Here is a 13,125-nt window from a genome sequence, read left to right on the forward strand (position 1 = left end):
AAATAACACTGAAAGGTAGCAAATTGCATTGGAATTGGAAGAAAAATGAATTTAAGTCACAAAAAAAGCAATCAAATTGGGACTGACTGACTGATACTGAAGTATTGTTAAAGCAAACGTCATTTTTGTAGCGAGGTTTCAGGAGGTTGTACTTCATGTAGTAGTTTTAGTGAATTATGGTAAGTTTTGTTCCCAAAAAAAGTTTTGCACCAAACTGACTCACATGTAGAGAAGAAACATGACAGCATCAGAGCTGAGCTGCTGCTTCCCAGCCTGTTTTAGAGAAAGTTTTCAGTTAATGATGCTGATGTCATTTCTAATACATTTCTAATACCATATGACAGAGAATTCGATAGAAATAACGGCTGATGAGTCACTGACGGATAATATACTTTAAAACCGAGGAGGGGTATTTGAGAAAGTGGAAGCTCCTTCATAATATAGATGATTAAATCCACTTTGTTAACTTTACAGTTTAGGCTCATCATACACCTTGCTGAATCTTTATAAGTCGTCCTTTAAGTCGCGCTGCGTGGAGATCTCAGGTTATAGTCGTACTACAGGTGTAAAAGCTCTGCTTCAATTTCCTGCTCATATAAGTTTATTGTATCTATTCTAGGATGTACTTTATATCTGATATCCATTATAAACTCACAGTAATGTCAGAAAAGACAGAGACAAAAGGTGCACTCCAACATTTAATATTGATTAAATAGTTTCAGTTATAGTACTCTGTGTTAAAGGTTTCTGATTGAAATTCGACACCAATTAAGGAGATATTGGTGTTTTTTGTCCACTATTGTGTCCTGTGGTGTTTGGTTGGTAACGCTGTCTCATCAAAGCATGAAGTGTGAAGAAAATGGAGACTGACTAATAAGAAGCGCAGGGTTTAGCTGCAGAATGTCGCTGTCATGTGGAGTTTCGTTTTATATTTCTGTTCTTTTTCTTCAATAGATCCTCACTTTTTTCTGGTCTGTTTTTCCCGCTGTCATGCTTTGTCAGACCAGCCCTGCTTTGAAATGTTAATGCAAACTTTAACACCTGCAGCTGCTTCACAGTTAAAAGCAAAGACGTGCTGCTGTAAGGCTTCAAGTACTGTAGCCCCATAGGAAACACACTCATCAGTGCAGGACACATCTATTACTCCCATTTGGAGATGCTTATGTTTAAGGTTAGAGTCTTTTTGGCAGTGCCTTAAGTCTAAAAAGCTGCAGATACACACTTTTCAATTTTTCAATCTCACTTTCTATTCTCATATTTCTAACTTATGATTTTCATTCATCGTTTCAATAGTATTTCTTATTTCCCTGTGCTCTTTAAACATCGTATTGTGACCGGTTTAGCCGTGGAATAAAAACAGTTTATTTCCTCTTTTCATTTTGGGTGAAATCATCTTGCGAGTGAGAAGGAGATGATGAAATAATTGGGGCACTACTCTACTCGCTGCTCTTTCCACCCCAATCTCTATCGCTTCTACTTTCATATTACTCCAGCTCTCTTATTTGTTACTCCCTCAATCTCCCACTCTATTCTCCTGCCTTCTCTCCCCGACTTGCACTCCACTCTGTCCACTTCCTGTCCTTTCACGTCCCTCTTTCCTCTCAGTAGGGAGTCACGCCTGGGGCTTGTGCTTCGATTTGATCTTCACTTTCATCACAAGTACATTTTTTCGAGCTTCCTCAGCCTATAAATATTCTAAACCAGTTTAGCTGACAAGCTAAATCATGTTCCCTGCTCATCATGTGTGGGTTTACTTCAGTAAAGGTCGCTCTTTTTTCATGGAGGAACAGGTACCCCGGTAGATTTTCGCTTTAGAACAGTTAACCTCAGTTTGTGGTCTCTATGCCAATTGACACCCAAACTGGATATAAAGTAGTTAGACTGAACAGTTTTATTACCTTTTAAAACTTTAATATTTTTGCCTTCTAGCTGATTTTGTTTGCCTGCTTGTTTGGCTAGCAGGACTCCCATTAAATTATCATATAAATTTTGCAACTTCCTTTCTCGACTTAATGCCCTACTTGCTATCCTTCTTCTTTCATTTGGAAAATATTCCTGAGTCTGTAGTTGAGCCTTAGATCAGAAATGTGAAGTACTGACTCCCAAATCTAAAAAATGTGGAAGCTGTACACCACACAACCTCTATCAACCCCAAAACTGCCCCAAGGAAAGGAAAGGTATACCTCTCAAACCAGCAACTTCTGTAAACAAACACTTCTTCTACTTGCCTACCATATTGCTAAAATCACATTTGACCATGAGACCTTTTTATGAATAACCCCCCTGGAGCGTCTGAGTCACCAAATCAACATATAACATCTGTTTCGGTTGGCTGCAGGCCAGGCAGAGCTGAGGCGAATGCACGCTTGCATGTCCCTCCTTTTCTTGTAGTCCACCAGCGTCCTATCGAAGACGGCGCCCTCTCCGGCTCATTTCCCACCCCGATCCCCACACCGAGCTGCCTCTCAGGCCTCTTGGTAAGTCAGCAGCTTGCCAAGCCACCCTGGGGTCACAGGCGGTCACGGCTAATGTGACAAAGCCAGCTGCTCATCATTGCCCAACCAGCCTCTTGCCAGCTGTGATTGGATGTAAGGGGTCGTCCAGCTTGGCCCACAGGGGCCCTGGGGCGGATCAGCCAGCTCAGACATGTCCTGTCTACACAGATAAGTGAGCTGAACTGTGTACCTAACTTTGAAGCTGCCCCTGTGCTGAAACGGTTGATCAGAAGTTGATTTTATTAGGAGGGTACGGAAAGGTTTATCAGTGTGATCTGTCTTTGCCGCATGAAAGAAGATCAGAGGGGAGACAAGATATGATAAGGAGTGAAGACCAAAAAGGAAAGGTCAGCTCTCTGTGAGCAGCAGAAAAACAGGATGAAAGAAAAAGGATGAAACGTACAGTGAAACAAAAGATTCTTTTAAAGCAGGCATCTGGTATCACTGTCTTATTACCGCAATTTATTTGATTTTAATGTTTTCTTCCTGAGCCTGATCACCTTTATATGGTGTACAGTGCCATATAAAAGTGACCATTTGTGCTTGAGTTGTTCAGAACAAGGACATGTACCAATTTTAGGGTATTTAACATACAAGAAAATATAACACTAACACTATTAACACTGTTAGGCTACCTTCTTTAAGTAGTAAATTAACTCTGATTGGAAATGTGGTACTGTAGATTGTGTGGTGCAAGTCGGTCATCTTTATTTGCAAATTTACTGAATTTGATTTTACTACCTTTACAAATGTTTTCTCCCTAACATGCCAAGTTTGCTGAAGAGATTTCCTAAGATTTCCTCTTTTAAATACAGGTGCAGTGACATTTTCTGTAATTAGCATCTTTCAGAGAATATACACCCTCTTTCTTTATCTTCTCTGTGCTGCAGATCTCTAAACTGTGATAAGTGAGCCAAAAGATAAGTGAACCGATGAGTCACATATTCAAAACAGTAGTTATAAGCCCTCATGTTTGGGTGTTTTGTGAGTTACAGTAGTTTGTTGTTAAGAGTTTGTGGCCTGTAAAACTTGTAGACCTACAAATAATACTTATAAAGATTCCCCTTTGGGCAGTGACAATCAGCACCGAAGACAATAGTCAGACAAACAACCCCAGCTGCCGATGCCACTCTCAAAACAATCAGCCACAACAAAAGCAAGAGAAAGCCCCCTCACCGGCACTAATTGTTAATAAGGGGTTTTGGCATAATTGATTTTTCTTTCATTCAGTTCCCAATTTGCTCCTGTTGCGATGGTGTTTGTGTCCTTCGGGCCTAATCTAATGTTTCTGTTTGAACCCACAAATGCTTTCACAACAAACAACCCTGAGGAGAAGGAAGAAAGTTGCCGGGGAACCTTTACAAACCAGATGTATTTTTATATGGAAATGTCAGAGTGCCTCTGAGACTTTTTGCCGATGGTGGGGATGAAAATGTCGACTGCGGTGAAGTCTCATGTTGTCTTGAGCGCTATGAATACATCAGCATGGATCCCATCCAGCTGTCACTCTCCAACTCCACACTTGCTACATCAAATGGGTACTACAGGTAGTTAATTTAAATTAGTCTGGGGTTAGTTAGTGACAGTATTAAATATCAGCCGCCTGGGGTTGGTGCAAGTCTAAAAAGCTGAAGATATGCATAATATGTGTTTATCAGCTGCTTGTTCTAATATTTTATCTTAATGGTGTGCAGCAGGAAATTGCAGTTTTGCATTAATTAGCTTTTACAAATGCAGGAGTTGAATACTGTGAAAGAATAAATAACAAAGGCGCATTTAGAGTCGGTTATGACTCTTAATTGTCGGCTATGATGTGGGTGACATCTCTAAGAAGTGAAACAACTTACATGTGCGTGTAGAAAACACATTACATGGTCGCTTTATCAGCTTTAGATGAAAGGCTTCAGATGACATCCTTTGAGTTTTATTCAATCAAATTTAAAACCACTCATAATTAAATGAGATTTGAACAGTTAAATGTTAATTCACAAGCTGACATGTTCTGTTCTTCTCCTCCTTGGACAGTGGTTTGGATGAAAGACCAGATGTCTTCTCATTTTATGCTATTTTCATCCATTAAAAAAAGGCAGCAGCCATGGTTTTCCTGAAGGCCCGGGTGTAACTGGAAGCCAGATGCTTTTTAAAATCTGTGTTGAATTGTGCTTGAATTCTTTGATAGGGCAACGGGAGATAAGGCAGTGCAACTTATCTTGGAGCTGCCACACATAAACAAGCACGGCTGTACATATGCATCGATAAGCAGCACAGCCTTCAGTACTCGCTGAAGGCTGTAGGCAGTACTTGCTTAGGTTTATCTCAGTATCACATGAGTGGGTTGCTTTAAAAATATCACTGATACCGGTTATTTTGTACTTAAATAACCTGTATTAAATAACCATCTTTGGCTGTTTTTTTTTCCCCCTTACATCTGTTAATTGAGATTAACATGATAGAGATGTGTGTAGGAGGGTGACAGACAGAGTGAGGTAGTGGAAGTTACTATGGTGTATACTTTTCCTTCAACTTTTCCTTCAAAGTGATTCTCTTTGTGTTGAGCTGCCCTGTCAGAAGAAACTCACTTAATTCACGCTTCATGTTGGAAGCACTGCACTGTGGTAAAAGCAGACAGAAGCACAGTGTGAGGTTTTGAGTTATATTATTGACCTATGGATAGATTTGACTTGTGAAGCCATGTAGGCTGCACTTGGAAAGTCTGAATTATTTGGTGAGTTATCCATCTGAATCATGGCCTGTAATTACAATAAACGCTAATTACCATTGCAATTATCAGATAATTTAATCGGGTCTTGAAATAAATAGAAATGTTCATGGTGTCATAAATTCACTGAGTTTTTTTTTAATTTTTATTGCTGTGCTGCTTTTGATCCCTTCAGTAATATGTATGTAGTGGGATATTTCGCACATCAGAGCACCACTCTTGGAGCTGTCTGGCAGCTGGCAGTATTCTCATCATTGTTACTACTTTCATTTTTTGTTTGCAGTTTTGTTGTATTGGGTTATGTAAGTCCATAACACACAGTAAGATTTAGCACCCAGAGAATATTTAAATCAGCCAAGACTGCACAACCCCCTGAATTAGTTATTGAGTTAAAGTTTGTTAAGTTTAATCAGCGTCTGGATCAAAATCTGCATCCCAGCAAATCAAGATTCAGTACTAGACACTATAGCTGTTTCAACATAACTGACAGGAATTTGCATCTGTGAGCTCACATAAAACAAAACAGAAACCTTGGAGCATCACAAAACCACACTGAGACATAAAACAAAATATAAAATGACCATAGTCAAACAGTAAAAGAGGCTTATACAGTAGAATAATTAAATAGCAAGAAATAAGTAAAACAGGAGTTTCCAGAGGGAGGCTATTAGCACCATAAACAAACTACATTGTAGCGTTACTTGAGGACAAGAAAAACAACACCTCTGGACTGAATTTCAGTCATTTAAATGTATCATGTTGTTTAGCACCACCTCTAGGCAAAAAGCCATCAAACTGCAAGAAAGCTTCATTCTGATGTATGCATGAGTGTAGAGCTTGATAGTAGATCAATCGATAGTTGATCGACAGAAAACTAATCAACAGCTATTTTGGTAATTGATAAATCATTGAAGTAAGCACAAATGCCAAACATTTGATGGATCCACATTCTTATAATGGAGAATTTGCAGCTTTTGTTGGTATTACTTTATTGTAAACTAAATATCAGACATAACAAGACATTGGATGATGTCGCTATGTGGATTTTGTGATTGTCACTTTTCATTGTTTTCTGATGTTTTACAGAGCGATTAATTGGGAGAATAAATCACAGATTACATGAATCATTTAAATTTGGCTGCATATGCACAACTTGTTCAGTACTTATTGAAGTGCTTTAGCCCCACCTTAAAGTTTTTTTTGGTGCTACCTACAGGAAAACATTATGGCATTTCAAGTGAGCAAAATAGACCTCATCTAAATTTGCCACATATTATGTTTGTCTTTTATTAGTTGAATATTGATGTTGGAAGAAATAGAAACAAACATATAACTTACAATACTGTACTTCTCCCATACAGTAGCTCAAAATGTCCATAATTACTAATTAAGTTATGATTCAGCACATACTTTTGTAGATTAAATTCTCAAAACTGTCACATGAAACATTCTGCTCTTAGAAACAAGGCACTGATGGAGCCCCCCTGGATGATTGCTTTGAATGTGCCTGCAAATGTCTAATACTGCAGAAAATCTATACAAATAGCTTTTTTGTAAGAGTCATTGACTCTCCATCCTGACAAAAATGCATAAAGTGCCTTCTCCATGCACAGGCAGAACTTAAGGAGTGCTTCAATAAACACAGGGGAACACAAAATGGTTGCAATAATGAATGTAGTTGGGGAAATCAAAGACAGGTCCAAGTGCAACTGACTAATGAATAACCAAAATAAAAGGTTCAGGATCCACCACTCTCTCTACCAATGGAAGAAAAAAGACAAACATTAAAATAAGTGTATTTTCAGGTGTTGTTCTCCTGGGAGCTTGTTACTCACTCACACCCCGTAAGATGGAGGTCAACAACCAGTTTTTGAAAATGGAGCACCCTGTGGTGAGCTCATTTTGCCAAAGCTCGTAACATGATTTCCTCTCTCCTTGCTCTCCTTTCTTTACAAGCCAATTCTAATAAACAAAAAAAGTCTCACTGGGTGAAACAGATTCCCATTTCCAGTCTGTTTGCAAATATTTGCTTCATCATTTGCATTTAATTAGATGAAATTAATTAATTCATAGGATTCAACCAAAAAGCACATAATTAAATGAGAAAAACTGACACTGCATCTAATTCATTTATCATAGGGGCACTGAGGCAGTCTAAGACAGTGAATACCATATGTAAATCCATAAATCAATCAATCAAGTTTATTTGTCACATTAAATCATACAAGGTACAATCAGTTCCTTCAATTTTGTGCATTAAAATAATTTAAAAAGCATAGGAATAGTATTAAATATATGTGTATGATTGGAGGGGGTTCTGGCCTCAGTGCTGGCCTGGTTTATCTGGTACCTTCTTCCCAACTGCAGCAGGGAAAAAAGGCTGTTATCAGGGTGGTTGGGATCCTTAATGATTCTCCTAGCCTTATTCTTGCAGCGTCTGGTGAAAATATAGAGTAGAGCACTGCCTATTGTATGTTCAGCTGAACAAACCACTCTTTGCAGGGCCTTGCGGTCCTGTTCAGTGCTGTTTCCATACCATGCAGTGATGTTCCCTGTCAGGACGTTCTCAATGGTGCAGGAGTAAATATTCCTCAGTATTTGAGGGGATACCCGAAATTTCCTCAAGCATCTGAGGTGAAACAGTCTCTGTCTTGCCTTTCTCACCACTGAGTCAGTATGCAGGGCCCGGGTAAGGCCATCAGTGATGTGGACACCAAGGTGCTTGAACCTCTCCACTGAGGACCCGTTGATATTAAGGGGGAAGTACTTCCTTCCCTGCTTCTTCCAAAAGTCCGCTATTAGCTCCTTATGCTTGCTGATGTTCAGGAGTAGGTTGTTGTCATGACACCAGCAGGTCAGAACCTCTACTTCCTTCAGGTAGGCCTTTTCATTGTTATCTGTGATCAGGCCCACCACAGCTGTGTTGTCAGTAAACTTGATGATGGTGTTTGAGTCGAAAGTGGCTACACAGTTGTGTGTGTACAGGGAGTATAGTAGGGGGCCCAAAACACAGCCCTGGGGTGCTCTGGTATTAAGGATGAGGGTAGAAGAGGCATGTCCACCTACCCTCACCACCTGGGGTCTGTCCGTCATGAAGTCAGGGATCCACATGCACAGTGAGGTTTTTAATCTGTTAAGGCTAGGCTAATGAACCCACGAGCAAGACACTGAGGCAGGAGGCAGCGAGTGGGATTGGAAAAGGATTTATTTGCAAGGCGGTAAAACTGGGAGACTAGGGCCAAGGTCCGGACCAATAGCTGGGGAACATGGGGGCTTGGGCTGGGCATGAGGCTGGGTATAGGGGATGGAGCGGGGAGCCAAGTAGAGGGATAGGCTGAGCTGGCGAGGCAGGAGGACTGGAGACAGGGCCGGGGTCAGGCTGAGGTCTTCTGCAGGCACAGAGAAAACAAAAGTTAGGCAATTGCTGGATACTGACAGAACAGTAATAAGTAGGCTGGAAGCGTGACTGACTGTAGGAACAGAGTCTACGATCTGGCGGTGAGTGGGAGGTTGCACCCAATATTTAAGCAGACCTCCTGATGAATGGCAGCTGTTCGTCCGACTCCCACACACCTGTCTCCACTCCTGCAATTACAACCCAGAGAGAGGGAGACACACACACACACACACACACACACCCACTAGGAGGAGGCAGAAGTGGAGGGCATGACATAATCCCAGGTCCTTGAGCTTTTTAGTGAACCTGGAGGGAACTATGGTGTTAAACGCTGAACTGTAGTCAATGAACAGTAATCTCATATAGCTCCCTTTCTTGTCCAGGTGAGATTGGGTGGGTGTGGAGGATGTGATGCTATAGTGTCTTCTGTTGATCTGTCGGGATGATTGTGCAAACTGTAGTGGGTCCAGTGTGCTGGGTATTGAGGAGCAGATCACTGCAGAGGTGAGTGCCACTGGGCAGTAGTTATTCAGGCAGGCTGGTCTCATTTTGCACACAGGAATGATGGTGGACTTCTTGAAGCACGTGGGTATGACAGACTGAGCCAGAGACAGGTTGAATATATGAACACTGGTGCTACTTGGTCAGCACATAGTTTGAGGACCCACCCACTGATACCATCTGGTCCTGCTGCTTTCTCGGTCTTCTCATACTTGAAAGCTCTCGTGATGTCATGCTCAGAAAGGGTGATAGGTGTGAAAGGTACACCCACCCATCCATTAATCTCTGCTTCAGCTGTTTTTGCTTGCTGGCTACCAATGGCCTAAAAGCAAGCACAAAAGTTGTTTAGCTCACTTGCTAGAGCTGCATCAGCATTTGACAAGGGGGTGGGGGGTGGGCTTGTAATCTGTCATAGTTCTTAGACCTTGACACGTGCTTCTGGGATTGTCCTCCTGGAATTGTGGTTCCACTTTCTTCCTGTCATCCATTTTTGCTTCCTTCTTACATTGTAGGCTGCTGCTTTATAATTGTCCATGTTTCCAGACTGCAGCCCTAATTTGTAGGTTGCAGTGTGTGTTTATGGCATCCCAACTGGTTCTGGTAATCCATGGTTTCTGGTTATGGAACGATTTAACTGTAGTTTTGGATACAGTTGTTTCTGTTGTTTCACAAATTAAATCCACTACAGACTCAGTGAATCCATTGATGTCATCAGTGATGTCGACATGTGTTCCAGACTGCGTCATGTGGTGCAGTCTGTAGGGCAGCCTCTGATTGGCCTGACCATTTACTGGCATCTCGTGTCACTGGGAGCATGCGTTGTAATTTGTTTACATACTTTGACCTCAGCAAGTTTTTTTGTTGCCAGAGTCCTTTGTTCTGTTAGATCAGTATACAGAAAAAGAGTCACCAGAGTCCGTTATTCCAGGATTTAGCCAAGTTTCAGTGAAACACAGGACATTACAGTTCCTGATATCCTGTTTGAAACTGATGTGGGTACAGAGGTTGTCCAGTTTATTACCCAGCACCTGTACATTGGCTAGAAGGATGCTTGGCAAAAAGATCCATGTGGCCAGGATTGCAGCCAGTGTTTAATCCTTCCATGTTTACCTCTGTGCTTCCTCCGATGTTGAGATGGATGCAGAGATGGACGCAGAGATGGTCTTGTTTGTCTATGTGGTCAGGATTGTAGCTGGTGTTTATCCCCTCCACCTTTTCCTCAATGTTTAATCCAATGTAAACATTTGAAAAGTACAACTAATATTGTAAAAATAAACATAAAGAGCATAAATCTGCATAAAATTAGCAGGGCTAACAGAGAGGCAACTGGATAGGTCCGCGCCTTCTAGAACCAAGAGGGAATAGGAGGAATAGACTTTCTTTGAGTCTCTAAAAACCCATGAGAGATCTCCTATTTTCCTTTTTACAAAGCCCCTCGATAATACATGTAGATACATCATTTAATACAGGATGTCAGCCTGTTGTAGTGTAGTGATTGGCAGTTTTTGTTTTTGTGATTAATTAATTTTGAGTGTCTTGCACTAAAGTAATCAAAATTTAAGACTTGTGATACCCTCTGAGCAATATACCACACATACAGTAACTTTTATTAAGTTCTGTGTACTAGGCCAGTAGAGGGGAGAGCATCCAAATTATTACTGCATATTTTAAGATTTTCACTCAATGAATTTTAATACTATTTATAATCAGAATCTTCTTTTCGGTGTATTTACATTCAAGATTCAAGATTCAAATTGTGTGCTAATGTGCAAGGGATTCACAGGAGATTAAGCATGTTAAGGTTGTCCATTTTTATTCAAAATTCAAAAAGAGTAGAGGGCAACAAAGTACTCAAGCAGGGAGTTGTCACTCTGATCAACGGCATGCCCTACTACCCTGTCAGCCAACTAGACAAATGTTGTCTTCTTTGTTAACTCTAAATGGAGGAAACTAGCAAGTCGTGCTGTATGCATAATAATCAGAGAAGCAAGTGTGGAAGAATTTTTTATTTGACAAATCCTGGATGAAGAATGGGCTGTTTGCTGCCTTTTAAAAGCTCAAGTGATGATAGTAACTGATGCTTGTTATCCCGACAACAAATCTGAAGTAATCTGTCTGCTTGTCACTCAGTGAAACAGTGGACGCACCGCAAATAAACAAACAAAAGTTAACTCTATTTTACAATTAGACTACTTGGCTTGTATATAATTTAATTCAAACAAATTATGAATTACTTCTCATTCAGTAGAACTAGATTTTTTGAAAAGGTGAGAGCCTTAAGGCACGTACTGGATATGATGCAAAAGGCAAAAGCATGTATGCATTACCATCAGCCATCTTCTTTCTTGAAATGTGATGCAATGAATCACAGCCCATGCTTTATATGGCCGCGCCATAAACAGATGCAACAGTTGCTCCTCTGCTGACAGATTAGCTGCTCAAGGCGTGTTTGCTGCCCCCGTAGTGGATGCAGGCATCATCTCAAACAGAACTCTGGAACCTGAACTATTAAAATGCACCTGCTGTCACCACCAGTAATCACTTGTGTCTCTCAACAAGGACTGAAATCTTAAAGATTGCAGCCTTTTCTCTTGACGTCAACCCAGTATGAGCAAGAGGATGCTTATCACACCACTCAAAGTACAGAATAGTATGTTACTATTCAGGTCAATAAATGTCCCTATAATTGTAAGTACAAGCCAAGAAAAGATAACGATGTTTTCCACAATTTACCACAGGAACATTGGGATTTGTTTAAAAGTCATGTCCCTCGTTGTCAGATGTGACCCTCACAGAATATACTGTATGACAATCACTGACAGCGGTTAGTTTTATAATTACAGGGGCCAACTGTCTCGGTGCAAAGGCTAAAGAGAGCTTGGCCTGAGTGGGTGAGGGGGAGTCAACCAGCCAGACATTGAAGAATTGCTGCTTGACTCAGGAGTGGAAGATTCGATTTTCTGATACATTATGCACTACTGTAGGCTCTGGATTTTTCAATGAAAAAAATTCTTTCCTATATTCAGAATTAATCATTCTTCACTCTGCTCAAATGCACAGCCACCCCATAGGAACGTAGATCATGTTATTTTGTAATGTATCTATAGGCATTCATGGCTGCAGAGAGCACTATCCTACAATAAAATGCTACAATTAATCGCTAAAAGTGCTGTGAAATAACAAAAAACCACAAGATATAGTAGAACAAATGCATGGTTGTGGTTGCCAGGTGACTGTGCCACTAATCAAGGCTCCTTAAAAGATCAGGCCTTGCTCAGAGATGAACACACATTAGGGCTCCGCGTTCAAAGAGCTTCCCTCCTCTTTTAAAGCGCCTCTCTTTCGCCACTGCCAGCGTGCAGTCTGCATTCATTACCTTTCCTCAGGCGTCCCCCACAGTCAGCCATCCCCTCCAGAAGTTTGGCATCAAATAGCTCTAGCTGCAGGAGACATTTTGCAGGATGGGGATGCATTGTTTATGCCTCCCATTGTTTAGAATAATGGGAATTGAATGGATTAGATGTGGCTAATGTAGCTGTCAACTTCATATTCTTTTGCAGCACCCTCCTCAAGTTTCATTAACATCCCCAGACCATATCACCATAGTGGCAGACTATACTTGCAGTGTGTGAGCATTCATTAAGGAGAAATTCAAATGTTATTCTCTGGGAAATTGTCAGAACAGATGGTGACTATTCCAGGCCTAGGGATATTGAACAGACGACGGTGTTTATCTGTTTTGATAACCGACTTGCTGAATTGAAATCATGTGAAGCCTCTTTTTTATTTTTTTATTTTTATTTTCCAGCCACATTCATTTTTAATGTCTGGTCCTCCAGTGACGCCTCGGGAAGGTCTGAGAATTTGACTCTCCTAACTCTTCATTGCATCTTGTTTGAAGAATGAAATGCAGTTGCCATAGCAACCCGGCAGACGGGTGACAGTTGGCCAAAGTCAGTTTAACCTGTAGTAGCCTCTCTAAAAAAAAAAACAGAGGAGTGAAAGACAGGAGT

The 13,125-nt window shown here is 40.8% G+C and overlaps 1 protein-coding gene across 5 annotated transcripts in view; it reads left to right on the plus strand.

The window, feature by feature from the left end:
• Positions 1-13,125, plus strand: part of LOC121892434 — an 82,003-nt gene that overhangs the window by 10,793 nt on the left and 58,085 nt on the right. The gene's annotated exons all lie outside the window — the stretch shown is intronic.

This window comes from Thunnus maccoyii, chromosome 24, assembly GCF_910596095.1.
Source record: "Thunnus maccoyii chromosome 24, fThuMac1.1, whole genome shotgun sequence".
NCBI classification, from domain to species: Eukaryota; Metazoa; Chordata; class Actinopteri; order Scombriformes; family Scombridae; genus Thunnus; species Thunnus maccoyii.